Source organism: Schistocerca cancellata, chromosome 2 (assembly GCF_023864275.1).
Source record: "Schistocerca cancellata isolate TAMUIC-IGC-003103 chromosome 2, iqSchCanc2.1, whole genome shotgun sequence".
Lineage (NCBI taxonomy): Eukaryota > Metazoa > Arthropoda > Insecta > Orthoptera > Acrididae > Schistocerca > Schistocerca cancellata.
The window spans coordinates 305,635,448-305,649,998 of NC_064627.1; positions in this window are offsets into that span (position 1 = coordinate 305,635,448).

Below are 14,551 nucleotides of genomic sequence, written 5' to 3' on the forward strand. Positions count from 1 at the left end.
ATGATAATGAAATTTTAGAAGTTGTGAAACTTACGTTCAGATGATTGTACCACATTATGTAACAATTCAATTTTGTGTATGTGTGTGTGTGTGTGTGTGAATGTGTGTGAAAAAATAAGAAAAAGGACCTGAACTGGCTAGGGATGATGAAGCGGGAGGTCACGTACCCAAATCATCATCTGGGGGGGCACGTGTAATGCCCCAAGGACAGAAAACCCCAGTTAACAAACTTTGTGGAAACTTAAAGTAGGGAAGTGAGTCATCTTGAGAGTGACAACAACTATTGATGATAAAAAATAAAAAAAATTAATTACACTGATAATGTTTTGATTAACAACTATAACACTTAAATACTGAGAGTAACATACAAAAGAGGAGATAAAAAGGAAAGGTTTTCATGCTTTATCTTTTAAACACCTATAGAATAAATTTAAATTCATATGAATGAAGGTTAAATCCAAGGAGGTAATTTGGTCAAAGATAACATTTACCATGGAAGAGAGTTGTAGCCGCATTGAAAAGGAAATTCAATGTGCCTACAATGCAACTCGGATATGGAAATGTTTAGTTAGTTGCTCTTGAGTCACTCTAGAGTACTTTTGCGATAATCTTCTGGAAGCAAACACTATTATATTGTTTCAGTTGTGAACGTTCAATAGTTCGGGAGAGAGAGACTAAAGCCATACTCAGTCATTCGACTGAATAAAGTAATCTTTACCATTATCAACCCGACGGTGATTTTAACTGAGTGATACTGATTTACTGGACTTAACCTTCAGACTGAAGCACAGTTGTGAACTTGATAGTAATGGATCAGTGACTCAAAAACTATTTGTAGTCTTGAGTAAGACACAATAATACAAAGTCATGAAGAAAAATCAATATGCCGTTCAATCAAAAGTTGTTGTCAATATCACGATTACTGGACTGATGAGAAGTTAATCTTGAATTACATAATGGTGTGTGTGCATGGTAGGAACAAACAATTAATTACAAAAAGATTAATAAACTATTAGTCAAGAGATAAATCAGATGTGTTGCCTACATGATTCAAGGAATAATATTACATATGTTCATGATAGTGATTGAGTCATTTAAACATTTTAAGTGACTGCGTGAAGACAGGAATAACAGACAGTGAAAGGTAAATAATATAAAAATCAGCATTATGGCATGTTACAAGGACATTACTTCAACATAAGTGATCTCTGGAGTTACGTTGGACCGTTGTTAATAATTTGATGTAGCAACGGCATAGCAATGGAATTACGAACAGCAATTATTAATCCTTACTTAGGATGATGTGAAAAATAACCTTAATGATAGGATTAAGAACCAAGATTTCACTGCTCAACGAAACTAACTGGGCATAAGATAAAAGATAAACAATTGATCAGTTAAGACAAACTGATAAGACTGTTATGGACGAACAATAGAATATTTCTTAACTATGCGAGGAGCTGTGTTTTACAAGAGTTACAGCTGCTGTTCCAAGTAATACTGATGGGGACGAACATCATTACAAGTCGCGTCTCCTCCCGACGAGTGCAGAAGGAGGGAAGAGACGTCACACTAGGCATTGCGACATTTGAGCACAAGTTGATTGTTGTCCACAAACTCTGTCAACTGTCAAACAACGAAATATGATTACTGTGTGGTGGATTGTTGACTGAACCATAGGCCAACTACTGCTGTTATGAACGGGTCACAAAACTTGCTAATCTCTCCTTGTGTTTATGAGGTTCACAAACATCCCTGATCTAACACTCATGAGTCACCTGAAGATGGCTGGTGAGTTGTGCCTACACCTGAAGCTATTCTTAAGAAAAAGTTTTAGGTAAGAAAAGGCCAAAAGGGTAGCCCAAATACCTCTAACAAACAGTTTGCAAGCATGCCTTCTGCTGATAATGAGACAGAGCCTGAAGTAGCCTCACCTTCATCAAGTGTGTGAGGTCACAGAGGGGGAACGAGTGGGCATTTCCACCTGTGGTTCCCACACTAGACACATGGTGGCCTGCTTTGAGGAAACAGTAACACAAGAGAGGAAAGAAACCAGTGCACACATGGCATGCATCCCAGGAGGAATTGACCACCAAGTGGAATAGGTCACACAAAGAGAAATCAAAAACTTATGTTGCAGTTAGCCGCAGATCATTGGATTGTTTCTCACTGCATCACCAATCACATTCATTGTCTGAGATCTGAGACAATTCCTGGCCCTTTGTGGAGACTGCTGAAGAGGTTGAAAGGATTAGTCTCATTTGTGGGACCTCACAACAGTCTCTCTCTCTCTCTCTCTCTCTCTCTCTCTCTCTCTCTCACACACACACACACACTCTTTCAAAGTCTTTGCATCAAACATCTGACAGATCACCAACTCTTCCTGGTGGCGCTATGCATGTTTGTTCTAAATTTACCACCCCTGGGAAGACAAGATTTCACCAAACCAGCAGCCTCTACTTACCAGGTGTGCTGCATCTGCATACTGCCTACCCCAGTAAACTGACAGAGTAACTTTTAACAAGAATATCTGAAGAGTGAGTGTGTCTAAATTAAGAAAGATATTTCAGAAACAACTCGGGAATTCTAATTTTGACCTTTCACTGGATTAAAGGCAACACACACTGTGTACACAAACCACAGTGCATATAACCCACCACCTCACAGGTACATGACCGATAACAAAAGTCTCCTTGTATCACTGGAAAGCATTGGAAAACATTTTGTTTCCAACAATAGTTGTTTCCTATGACATGATTTATCATCTCCAGAACTTCCATGCACAAATTGGCAGCTGAAGACCACAAGACAGAAACCAACAGGCAATATGTCAAAAAATTAATTACTTAGCTTTATTTTTGCAAGGTGACAGTTGAAACCTTGACTGCCCCTCATACCGATGCATTAATATGTGTGAGAGTCTCCATTTGCCTGCATATATTGTGACCAACCATTTGAAAGAACCACACTTGGTAAATTTCTTAACAGAGGCTGGAGTATTTTTTTCCTCTCTCTCTCTCATCATCATTCTGAGAGGCTTGATGCACCCACTGCGAATTTCTCTCTCATATCTGTCTCTTCTTTTCAGAGCAACACTAAATTATTTGTTGCATATATTTCGATCTCTGCCTTTCCCTAATGTTTTCACCCCCTACATCTCACTCAAGTGCCTTGGAAGTAATTTCCTGATGTCTTTCAGCATATGTCATATCATCCTTTTCAGTAATTTTCACATATTCCTCTTGTTGCTGATTCCATGGAAAAAGTCATCGTTTTTTATCACACCACTTAATTTTCAACATTCTTCTACAGAACCACATCTCAAATTCTTTGGGTCCCTTCTATTCTGGTTCTCTTACAGTTCACGAGTCATTTCCATACAATGCTGTGCTCCAAAGATAAATTCTCAGAAATTTCTTCCTCAAACTAAGGCTGATGTTTGATATTAGTAAACTACTTCTAGCCATCAGGCCTGATGTACATACACTCTTGACGCACATGATTTCAAAGATTGTGCGTCCACACAGTTCACAGGCCTGCTTAAAGAGGCCACTTGGGTCAGATATCTGGTGCGCTCCAGTGAGCCACCAAAGAAACAGCATTATTTAAGTGATCGCAAACGAGTGCTTGGCCTATTCTATAAGATGTATTACTGTTGCCCAGTCACTGCGTTCAGCACAACTTGTACTTCATCATATCTCGCATGTTGCTCTATAAATGACTGTGTTCCATAAATCATGTTTGTTCTTACTAGAGAAAACTTGGCAATGTTTTCTCTGAGTTAAGTCACCCAGCAAACATCTCGATGGAAGAAATACTTCAATATATCACTGTACAGCAGCAAGCTTTCACAGAACAACAACAGGCTCTTGACACCCCTCTCGATAAAGTGGCATCTGCGTATTCACTGCAGCTTACTCTCCTGTCAGTGCAACTGTTGCCCTTGCTGGCATATGGTCGATGGACTGAAGATTGGGGCTCCTATGTGACACCGTTACGCCAACAACTCCAGGTTTTTCATGCGGGTGAAGTAAACATGAGTAGATCTTCTTTCTTCCTTTCCTGGCTTTTAATGTGCATTTACCAGTTGTGCCAACGTTTGCCTTTGATAGAACTGGCCAGCTTATCATTTGATGGAACGTGCAAGCTTCTGCAATCTATTACTGTGACAGAACGCATGTCATTGGAATGAATGTAGAATTCCACCATTATCAGAAATGTCCAAAACAATCTTACAAAGCCTGGGCAGCCAAATTACGAATTACACAGGTTGAGCTGTCATCGTACATTTATTACTACTACCCATCACAAATCCTACATTGATCACATGGTGTGTATTGTTATTATTTGTTGGCCCTGGATAGGGAAAGCTGTGGAAAAGCACTTCAATGTGAGAATCTGACACTTACAGATGTGTTCAATATAGCACAGCCCTTTGAAGTGTCATGGACTGCAGGCAATCAGATTGCTGTATGAGGGGAGGTATCAGAAGTTGCTCAGTCAACCCCTGTTAGGTACACTGCAAGCATTCAGGATGACAGAGAAGCCACTGCAGCAGAGCAAGCTTTGACTCGAGCATCACATGGGGCAGTATTGGTTATGGCCACACAGCAACAGGCTGTGTCGCAACAGTTGCTGGTTGCCCTCCTTCCGCTTTGCCCATAATGCTTCATCAAACATGAGAGTGCTGCATGTCCTAAGTGTTGGGCTGTTTGTACCAAGAGTCAAAAGACAGGCCACATTGGATCAGTGGGTAACTCCTCTTCAAACATGGCAGACACAGTAATACTGATGGACATAAACTGTATCTCTACAGTGACTGTCTCCCCCAAACAAATTGTTTATTAACTTGCATGAGTTTAATAAACTACTCAAAATGCAATTGGACACAGGAGCTGGTGCGGCTTCAGTAGATGCACAAAAGTATGTGGACTTTGGCTTCTCTCCCCTCACACAGGTTTCATGGGAGTTGGTTAGCTACAATAAACAGCAGATTCCGATCCTAGGTCAGTTCTCTGCTCGTATCTCTTACAAATCTGTTGTTAGCTCTCTCACCTAATTTGCTGTGTATCATTCCCATACCGACAACCTGTTCAGGTTAGATGTGTTTAATGCTTTCGGTTCCTCCATTGCTGATGAGTTAAATTTAGTGTCGGATCAAGTTTTGTACAAACAACTGGAGTCTCTCGCTCAGCTTTTTCGTCTGTTTTCTCCTGGGCTCGGTTGTGCTACCAGTTCTCAGGCCTGGTACATGTCACGCTGCGCAACTCTGTCATGGCCAATTTAAATCATTTGACTTCACTCGATGTCATTCTGCCTATTTCTCCCAGTGAACGGGTTACACCTCTCGTCGTTGTCAAGAAGCTGATAGGTAAGCTTTGCCTCTGGGGTGACTTCAGTGTCATGATTAATGCACAGTCCATGATAGTTACATACCCTTTGCCCCATCCTGACGAGTTGCTCATAACATTATCAGGCAGCCACTACTTCTCCAAGGTTGATTTGTCAGAAGCATACTTCCAGCTCCCCTTGGATGAGGGCACTAGGTGCCTTCTTGTTGTCAATACACCTTTTGGCCTATACCAATATCAATGCTTTCCTTTTGGTGTCGCTTACATGCCTGCAATTTTTCAGTATTTTTTAGAACAGCTGACAGCCTATGTGCCCGGCTGCATCAGTTACCTAAGTGATATTGTTATTTCAGGTTCTTCCATCAAAGACCACCTTAGAAATCTCTCATCGTTATTTTCTGTTTTGCGGTCCACGAATCTAAAGTGCCATCTTGTGAAACCTCAATTTTTTTCAGCCGTCAGTTAAGTACCTAGGTTTTGAGGTTTCTCACACAGGGGTCAAGCCATTACGTCACCATGTTGACGCAATTGTGGCTTTGACACGACTGACCCCCATTAAAGAACTGCAGGAATTTCTAGGTAGAATTACTTACTACCATAAGTTTTTACTGGACACATCCACTGTTGTTCAGCCCCTGCACACACTTTTGCATAAAAATGTGCCATTTTTTTCTGGTCCACAGCCTGTGACTGAGCATTCACTTTGTTTAAATCTAAGCCTCAATTTGCTCCATGTCTGACCACTTTTCATCTGAGTCAGCATCTTCTGTTGGCTACAAGTGCCTCTCAGTATGGTCCTGGCTTGGTGTTGGAGCACAAATACATGGACAGGTTTGAATGACCCCTTGCTTACACTTTTAAGACTTTAACTCCTACTCAGCAGTGATATTCCCAGACCGAAAAGGAGGCTTTAGCGGTTGTGTTCGCCCTAAGAAATTTCGCGTCTTCTTGTATGGTTCTAAGTTCCATTTAATCACAAATCACAAGCTGCTGGTTACTCTTTTTAACCCTTCGGCTTCCGTGCCACAAAGCAGTACACTGTTTACACTGGTGGGCTCTCTCATCTCCCATTATCATTTTCAGAATCTTTAGTGACTGACATTGCAATATGCCATCATCAATGCTTTATCTTGCCTTCCAATTGGGCTGGACCCAATGTTCGATCAGGACAAATGGTGTTGTTTCTTTCTAGATACTGAGAAGCAGATCATCGTCAATGATTTTCCCATCACTAGTGCCACAGTAGCATCGGCTGTCGCCACGGATCCTGTACTTAGTCATGTCCTCTCTTTTATACAGCACTGTTGGCCAGAAAAGCCCCAGGCCGTGCCACAGATCTCTTGCATAATTACTTCTTCCTCCAGCATCACCTTTGTGTGTTTGATGAGGTTCTTTTGTTAGCTATGGAGGCCAATACTCCCTGGGTTGTGAATCCCACTTCCTTATTCCATAATGTACTGAGGCTTCCACTTGTTGGTTATTGGGGGACCTCCCACAATAAAGCTTTGGCCTGTGAGCACGTGTATTAGCTGGGCATAGATGGGGGCATTATGCAGCACCTTATCACAGCTTGCACTCACTGTGTTTAGCAACAGGTGGTCCTGCGGACATCCTTTTTCCTGTGGCTGACATTGCAGCACCCGCAGGAGCATCTAGACGATGATTTTGCTTAGCTAGGCCATCCCTAAGACAGTATTGGGTCGTTGTAGTGGATGCCTATTCCAAGTTTCCTTACATGGTGCATTGTCTGTCCACGTCCACAGTGGCCACTATTTTGGCCCTGTCTAAGATTTTTGCAATTGAGGGACTTCCATGGTTACCAATAATGGCACCCAGTTTGTTTCCTGAGAATTTGCATTTCTATTTTTTTTTTTTTTTTTGGCAGGCTAGTAGTGTTCGCCATCTCACAGCTCCCCCATTTCATCCTCAAACTAATGGTGAGATCAAATGCATGGTTCAGACAGTTGAAGCATAGATGCAGAATTATGTATTGCGCAGTCCCCTGGAGCTACTTCAGAGTAATTTTTGAGTTTGACCATTTCATTCCAGTGAGGGACAAGAGCCTGCTACGTGTGGACAAGAGCCTGCTACGTGTGGACATCACCACGTACACTCCTTCACCTGCTGCATCCGATGCCGGCCAATGCATGTTCCTGTGTCACAGAATGTCCAGTTTGCACCACAGCAGATGTCGCTGCCTGGCAGATAACTGTCTGGAGTTTCTGCCTCAACCGCCACTCTTTGACTGCTGTCGCTGATGCAGCACCCACTACACCTTACGACACAATGGTTGCCACCTCCATTGCTGGCTCCTGTGCAGCCATCATCTCCCACAAACCTGCTGACACCCTGGTGCCAACTACTGACCACAACCAGGATGTCACTATGGTGATGCCGGTCCTGGGTCCTGCCCTAAGGCGTCTGACAAGGGTGAAGGGGGAAGGGGGGGGGGACAGTGTGCAAATCCACCTCCTCATCATTTCTGCCCCTACTCGCCAGTGACTGCCAGCCACCACATTCTGCAGCAGCTGCCATCGTTGGGCAACGAAATGGATGTCAGTGCTGTTATTCGGTATTTTCTATGACTCGTAATCTCAGTGCCTTGTGAAATCAGTGCTTTTTTTTTTTTTTCCCCCCCTACATGGTGCCGGTGCTTCTTCGGTACCAGTGCTTTTTCAGTACCAGTGCTTTTTTCTGTACTATACATTTTTTCTGTACCACACATTTTTATGTATGTATGTGGTTTTCCACCCCCAAAAAGGGATGAGTCATATAGCTTCTCTCATGACGCGTGCAATTTGAGAGATCACGCATCCATACAGTTCATAGGCCGACTTATAGAGGCCAACTGGGTCAGCCCCCCTGGCGCGCTCTGGTGAGCCACCAAACAAACAGTTTTATTTAAGCGATCACAAATGAATGCTAAGCCTATTTTGTGACTTGTACTACTGTTGTCCAGTCAATGTGTTCAGTGCTATGCACAACCAGTACTTCATTGTGTCTTACATTTTGCTCTGTAAAGCACTATGTTCCATAAATTGTGTTTGTTTCTGCTGTACCAAGTTCCTTCTTTGCCTGTTCTAAGCTGCTTTTATGTCTTCCTTCCTTCATTTGCCTTGTATCATTTTTGCTTCCAAGATAGCAGAATTCTTTCACTTTGGTGGTCACCAATTTTGATGTGCAGTTGATAGTAAATCTCATTTATGTTACTCTTCATTACTTTTTGCCTTTCTTCAGTTTACTATCTGTCCCTACCATATGCTCATTTAAGTGTTCTTTTCATTAACAGGTCCTGTAATTCTTCCTTGGTATCACTGACAACAGCAATGTTATCACAAATCTTATCCTTGATATTCTTTCACCCTGAATTTTAATCCCAATCTTGAACATTTCGTTCATGTCCAACATTGCTTTCCAGTGTATAGATTAAACAATAGGAGCACAAGACTACATCCCTGTCTTACAACTTTTCTAATTGGAGCACTTCATTCTATGTCTTCCATTCACATTTTTCTCTCTTGTTTCTTATACATACTATATGCTACCAATATTTCCCTACAGTTTACACCTATTTTCCTGAGAATTTTGAACATCTTGCAGCACTTTCATTTGCCAAACCACTTTTCTATGTCAAAAAAGTGATTCTTCCATTATCAAATGCAAAGTCAGAACAGCCTCTTTGGTGTCTTTACCTTTCCAAAGCCAAGTTGATCATTATCTAACAGATCTTAAATTTTCTTTTCTACTCTTCCGGTGCACGAAATGTAAGCTTATTGTGTGATACTTGTCACTTGTACCTACCATTGCTATCTTCAGAGTTGTGTAGATGATATTTTTCTCAAAGTCTAATGGCATGTCTCCAGATTTATAGACAGTACAAATGAAACTGAACAGTTGTTTGATCGTTATTTCTTTTACTGAGTCTAGAAATTCCCAAGAAATGTGATTTATACTTTCAGCCTCATTTGATCACAAGTCAACTAAAGCTCTGTTAGCTCTAATATAGTATTAACTAAACAAAACACTTTTTTTTAGCCCCATCTCAAGAACTTTATTATTACTGTACACTCTAGGTTTCGGGTATACAACTGAGTGCAAAGATGAAAACTATGCCAATATAAACATGTCAACTTTTTTGTCTATCAGTTCTTGACTTAAGCTGTTAAAATTATTTCTGTTGACAATTTTGTCAAAGTTACATACGGATTTACAAAATTAATTAGGGCAGCATTCACAGTACCTATGGCTAAACATACATTGGAGTGGAGCTATACACAGGAATAGAATTTTTTGTCAAAGGAATGAAGGCACCAAAGTTTTTCTTCTATGTACACAATATTGACTAAAAGCAGTGAACAACTGAAATGTGTTCCTTCATTCAGTAATAAATGGAGGGATGCACATGCCTGTTCCTTAATTTATAAAATTTCTATGTGAGTGAGTTTTGCACACTTTCTCACTATGTGTAGGACTTCTACAACTATTATGAATTTGTGGTTTTCATTTATGCAATGTTTGGCGAAGGATGAATTTAGCTTCTTTAATCTCTAACTTCCATGGTGTTCCCTGAACTCACTGCAGATAAATCTCCCAATCTGTCCAGTGGAGCAACAATGACACTCTCAGCAGATGAACTTCTGAACCTCACTTTTCACAATGTTTGGCTATTTATCTTTTGAGCTGAAGAGACCTCTACCTATTGTCTGAGGAACATAGAAAAACACTGAGAACATCTTTTAAAATATTGCTTATCCTATCTGAAATTTTCCGTAGAAAAGGCAAACTGCACCATTTCCTCTAGATAGACCAAAAAGGACATACAGCCTTTTATAGGTATGACTTCAAGTTGGATACGCAACATTTTAAAAGCGAAAGGTTTCTTTGTGACTTTCTTTATCCCACAAATGATAGGCAGCTGTCCCTTCAATTCAAAATATAAACATCCAGACATCATGAAAAGTGGGGCTTAGAAGATCATCTGTCAAAAGTGTCAGCATCGCTGCATTGGGCAGACTGGGAGGTCTGGATCATAAACTGAATTGGAACTGCCATACCGAACAGTTATGTACCAAACTATCAAGAGTAGTCTTCTTGTTAAAGAAATTAAAAACATTAGTCAGCAAAAAACAACTTTAACTTCTTACTTTGTCTTCTTTCAGTGTCCCCTGCAGTATGCAATAAATGTATGGGGCAACTCTCATGGTGCTCAGACAGTGTTCTTGTGGCAGAAGAAAGCCTTAAGAGCAATTACATGCATTACAAACCAAGAATCATGTAGAAAGCATTTTAAAGACCTCGCCATCTTGATTGTACCTTCCCTTTACATTAAAACATGTCTTCTCTCTACAAAAAAATGAATACATGCACTACCTTGCAGAACAGACATCCATTCACATGAAACTAGACACAGAAATAATGTAGATGTAGATTTTACAAGACTGTGTAAGGTCCAAAGTAGCTTTAAACAAATAGGGATAAAATTATATAACAAGCTACCACCACCAGTGAGAGACTTACCGTGTGATACCTTCCGTAAGCACATCACAAATTGTTAGTTGATAAGTGTGTGTATAGCATTAAGGAATTTGAATGTATATAGTAAAGCTAAACATGTAAACTATCAAATGTGATCAACTATTAAGTATGTAATTGTCTATTTCAACTTATGTTAGCTAATGACAAATAAATAAATAAATTTCCAATCTGCACTGGATTCTGAGAACACCACAGATATTGGAGATTACAGAAATCAGTTTCATCCTTGGCCAAACAATGCATAAACGAAAACCACAAATACATAATAGATACAAAAGTGCTACACATAGCGGGAAAGTGGGCTAAGTTCACCCGATTAGAAATTAAGAAACTGATGTGTGTATCCCAACACTTATTAATGAATGAACAAACTCCTTTCAATTATTACCTCTTTTAGACAATATTGCAGCTGCTACATAGAAGAAAAATCTTGATGCCTTAATTCTCATGACAAAAACGTTCTGCTCCTGTGCACAGCTCCACTGCAATGAATGTTTAGTCATACATATTGTAAATGCTGTGCTAATGAATTTTGGAAACTTTGCTCAGTTCTCATCTTTGGGTTCAGTTATGTACCAGAAAATGGGCTCAAAAACCAAAACCTAGGTTGTACAGTAATGATAAAGTTTACGAAACAAGGCTAACAACATATTTCCATTTAGTTAATGCAATTACCCACCAAGAACCCACAGTTGAATCAATTAAAACATTATAATGATCTTACGCCTTCACATATCGACTCTCATCCCTTCTTCCACCACATCATCAGTTTCTTCTTCTTTTTGAGCCATCAAAGTACTCTTTCCACCTATCCACACTCTCCATTGCATTTGAAAGTGCAGTTACTCTAGCACTCTTAATGTTATCATCTTTACTTTTAATTTCAGCAAAGACTGTTTTGACTTTCCTATATGCTGAATCAGTCCATTTGACCCACAATTTCTTTTATGATTTCTTTACATTTTCCTGTGGCCATTTCACCTTGGGTTCCCCGTGCTTCCTATTTGTTTTGTTCCCAAAGTGACATATGTTACTGTATTCATAAACATCTTTTTACTTCCTTCTTTCATCACTGTGCTGCCTACAGTGGTATTCATTATCACATCATCTATAGCCTCAGAGAACTTCAAATGCACGTCATCATTCCCTAGCACTTCAGTATCTCACTTCTTACCACACTGGTTCTTCTGGATGAGTCACTAAAATTCAGCCTTCTCTTCATATTAGTAAACTGTGGTCCAAATCTATATCTGCTCCTGGGTACACCTTACATTTCAGTATCTAATTTCTAAATCTGTCTTACAATGACGTGATCCAAGTTGAATCTTCCCATCTCCAATCTCCAGATCTTTTTCCAAGGATATCTCATTCTCTAGATTTTTGAGCAGTGTGGTCACTATTACAAGCTGAAATTTTCTGCAGAACTCTACTAGCCTTCTTCCTCCTCTCTCATTCCTAAAACGATGCCTATGTTCTCCTGTGACTATGCCTACTATTCATTCTCTACTACAGCATTACAAGTACCCAAGACTATTAGAATTTTATTCCCCATTACATATTGAATAACATGTTCGATATCCTCATACGATGTGTCTATTTCTTCATCTTCAGCTTCTGATGTTTACTTGTATACGTTAACTATTGCTGTTGCCACTAGTTTGTTGTCTATTGTGATGAGAATAATCCCTTCATTGAAATGTTCACAGTAACTGTTTATCTGACCTATCTCCATATTGGTGACAAATCTTAGTCCTGATACACCATTTTAAGCTCCTGTTAATATTACCCTATATTTGTTTGACAGAAATCGTTATATGTCCTTTCATTTCTCTTCGCTGACTCGACTATATTTACACTGAGCCTTTGCATTTTCCTTTCCCAATTTTTTCGATTTCCTACAAAATTGAGGCTTTTGACATTCCACATTCCAACTTGTTGAATGTTGAATAAATTTAAAATCTTCTGGGTTATTAGGCAGCGTCATGTTTCTTCTAAAATGTTTGATGTTTCGAACTCGTTTGTAGAATGTTACCTTTTCTTTGGTTATTCAATCTTTTTCTCGCTATCACCTTCTCCTTGGGAGTCCCCACCTGGACATCCAATTTGTGACTAATCCAGAACCTTTTGCCAATGCAGAAATCATCAGGCCACCTGTACTGTGGATATATGAGGGTCACTCCAAAAGAAATGCATACTATTTTATTTTTAAATCCATCTTTTATTCTACAAGTTTGAAAGTTTTACAGTGTGTAGATACATCCTTTAGGAACAATATTTTCATTTCTCCACATAATTTCCATCCCTCTCAACTGCCTTACGCCATCTTAGAACCAGCGCCTGTATACCCACACAGTAAAATTCTGGACCAACCTGTTGGCGCCACTGTTTGGCAGTGTGCACAAGGGTCATCATCTTCAAACCTTGTACCACGAATAGAGTCAGTTTCCCAAAGAGATGATGGTCATATGGAGCCAGGTCAGGACTATGAGGCGGGTGTTTCAGTGTTGTCCATCCAAGTTTTATGATTGCTTCCATGGTTTTTTGACTGACATGTGGCAGTGCATTGTCGTGCAACAGCAAAACATCCTGCTTTTGCTGATGTGGCCGAACACGACTCAGTCGAGCTTGCTTCAGTGTCATCACATATGCATCAGAATTTATGGTGGTTCCACTTGGCATGATGTCCATAACAAAGAGTCCTACAGAATTGAAAAACACCGTAGCCGTAACTTTTCCAGCAGAAGGTGTGGTTTAGAATTTTTTTTTTCTTAGGTGAATTTGCATGATGCCACTACAATGATTGCCTCATCGTCTCTGGTGAAAAATGATGGAGTCATGTTTCATCACCTGTCACAATTCTTCCAAGAAATTCATCTCCACCATTCTCGTACTGTTCCAAAAGTTCGCTGCATACCGTTTTTCTTGTTTCTTTGTGACTGACTGTCAACATCCTGGGAACCCACCTGGCACAAACCTTTTTTAACGCCAACGCTTTCAGTATTCTGCAAACACTTTCTTCCCCTGTCCCAAAGACATGTGACAATTCGTTCACTGTTATGTGTCTGTCAGCAGCCACCAATTCGTTAACTCTCTGCACATTGTCTGGAGTGCGAGCAGTACGAGGCCTGCCACTGCGAGGACAATCCTCAATATTGCCGTGCCCACTTTCATCACGTAACCTGCTTGCCCACCAATTAACTGTACTGCGATCGACAGCAACATCTCCATACGCCTTTTTCAACCTGTTGTGAATGTTTCCCACTGTCTCGTTTTCACAGCAAAGGAATTCAATGACAGCACATTGCTTCTGACGAACGTCAAGTGTAGGAGCCATCTTGAAGACATGCTGTGATGGCGCCACTCATGGGAACAGGTTGAACTAAGTTTGAAAACAGGTGGGAAGGATGTATCTACACACTTTAAAACTTTCACACATGCAGAATGAAAACTGTACTTTTACAAAAATAGTGTGCATTTCTTTTGGAGTGACCCTCGTACTTTATATCATCAATGCACTGGTTTCCAGTACCTTCTGCATTCCAAACGTCGTTGATCATTGCTAATTCTTCTGCCTTATATGGGCTGTTTCCCACCCTAAGGGCAAGTAGGTGCTGTGAACCTCTGTCCTCTTTGTCAAGGTTGTTAACAGAATGGGTGTGGAGTGG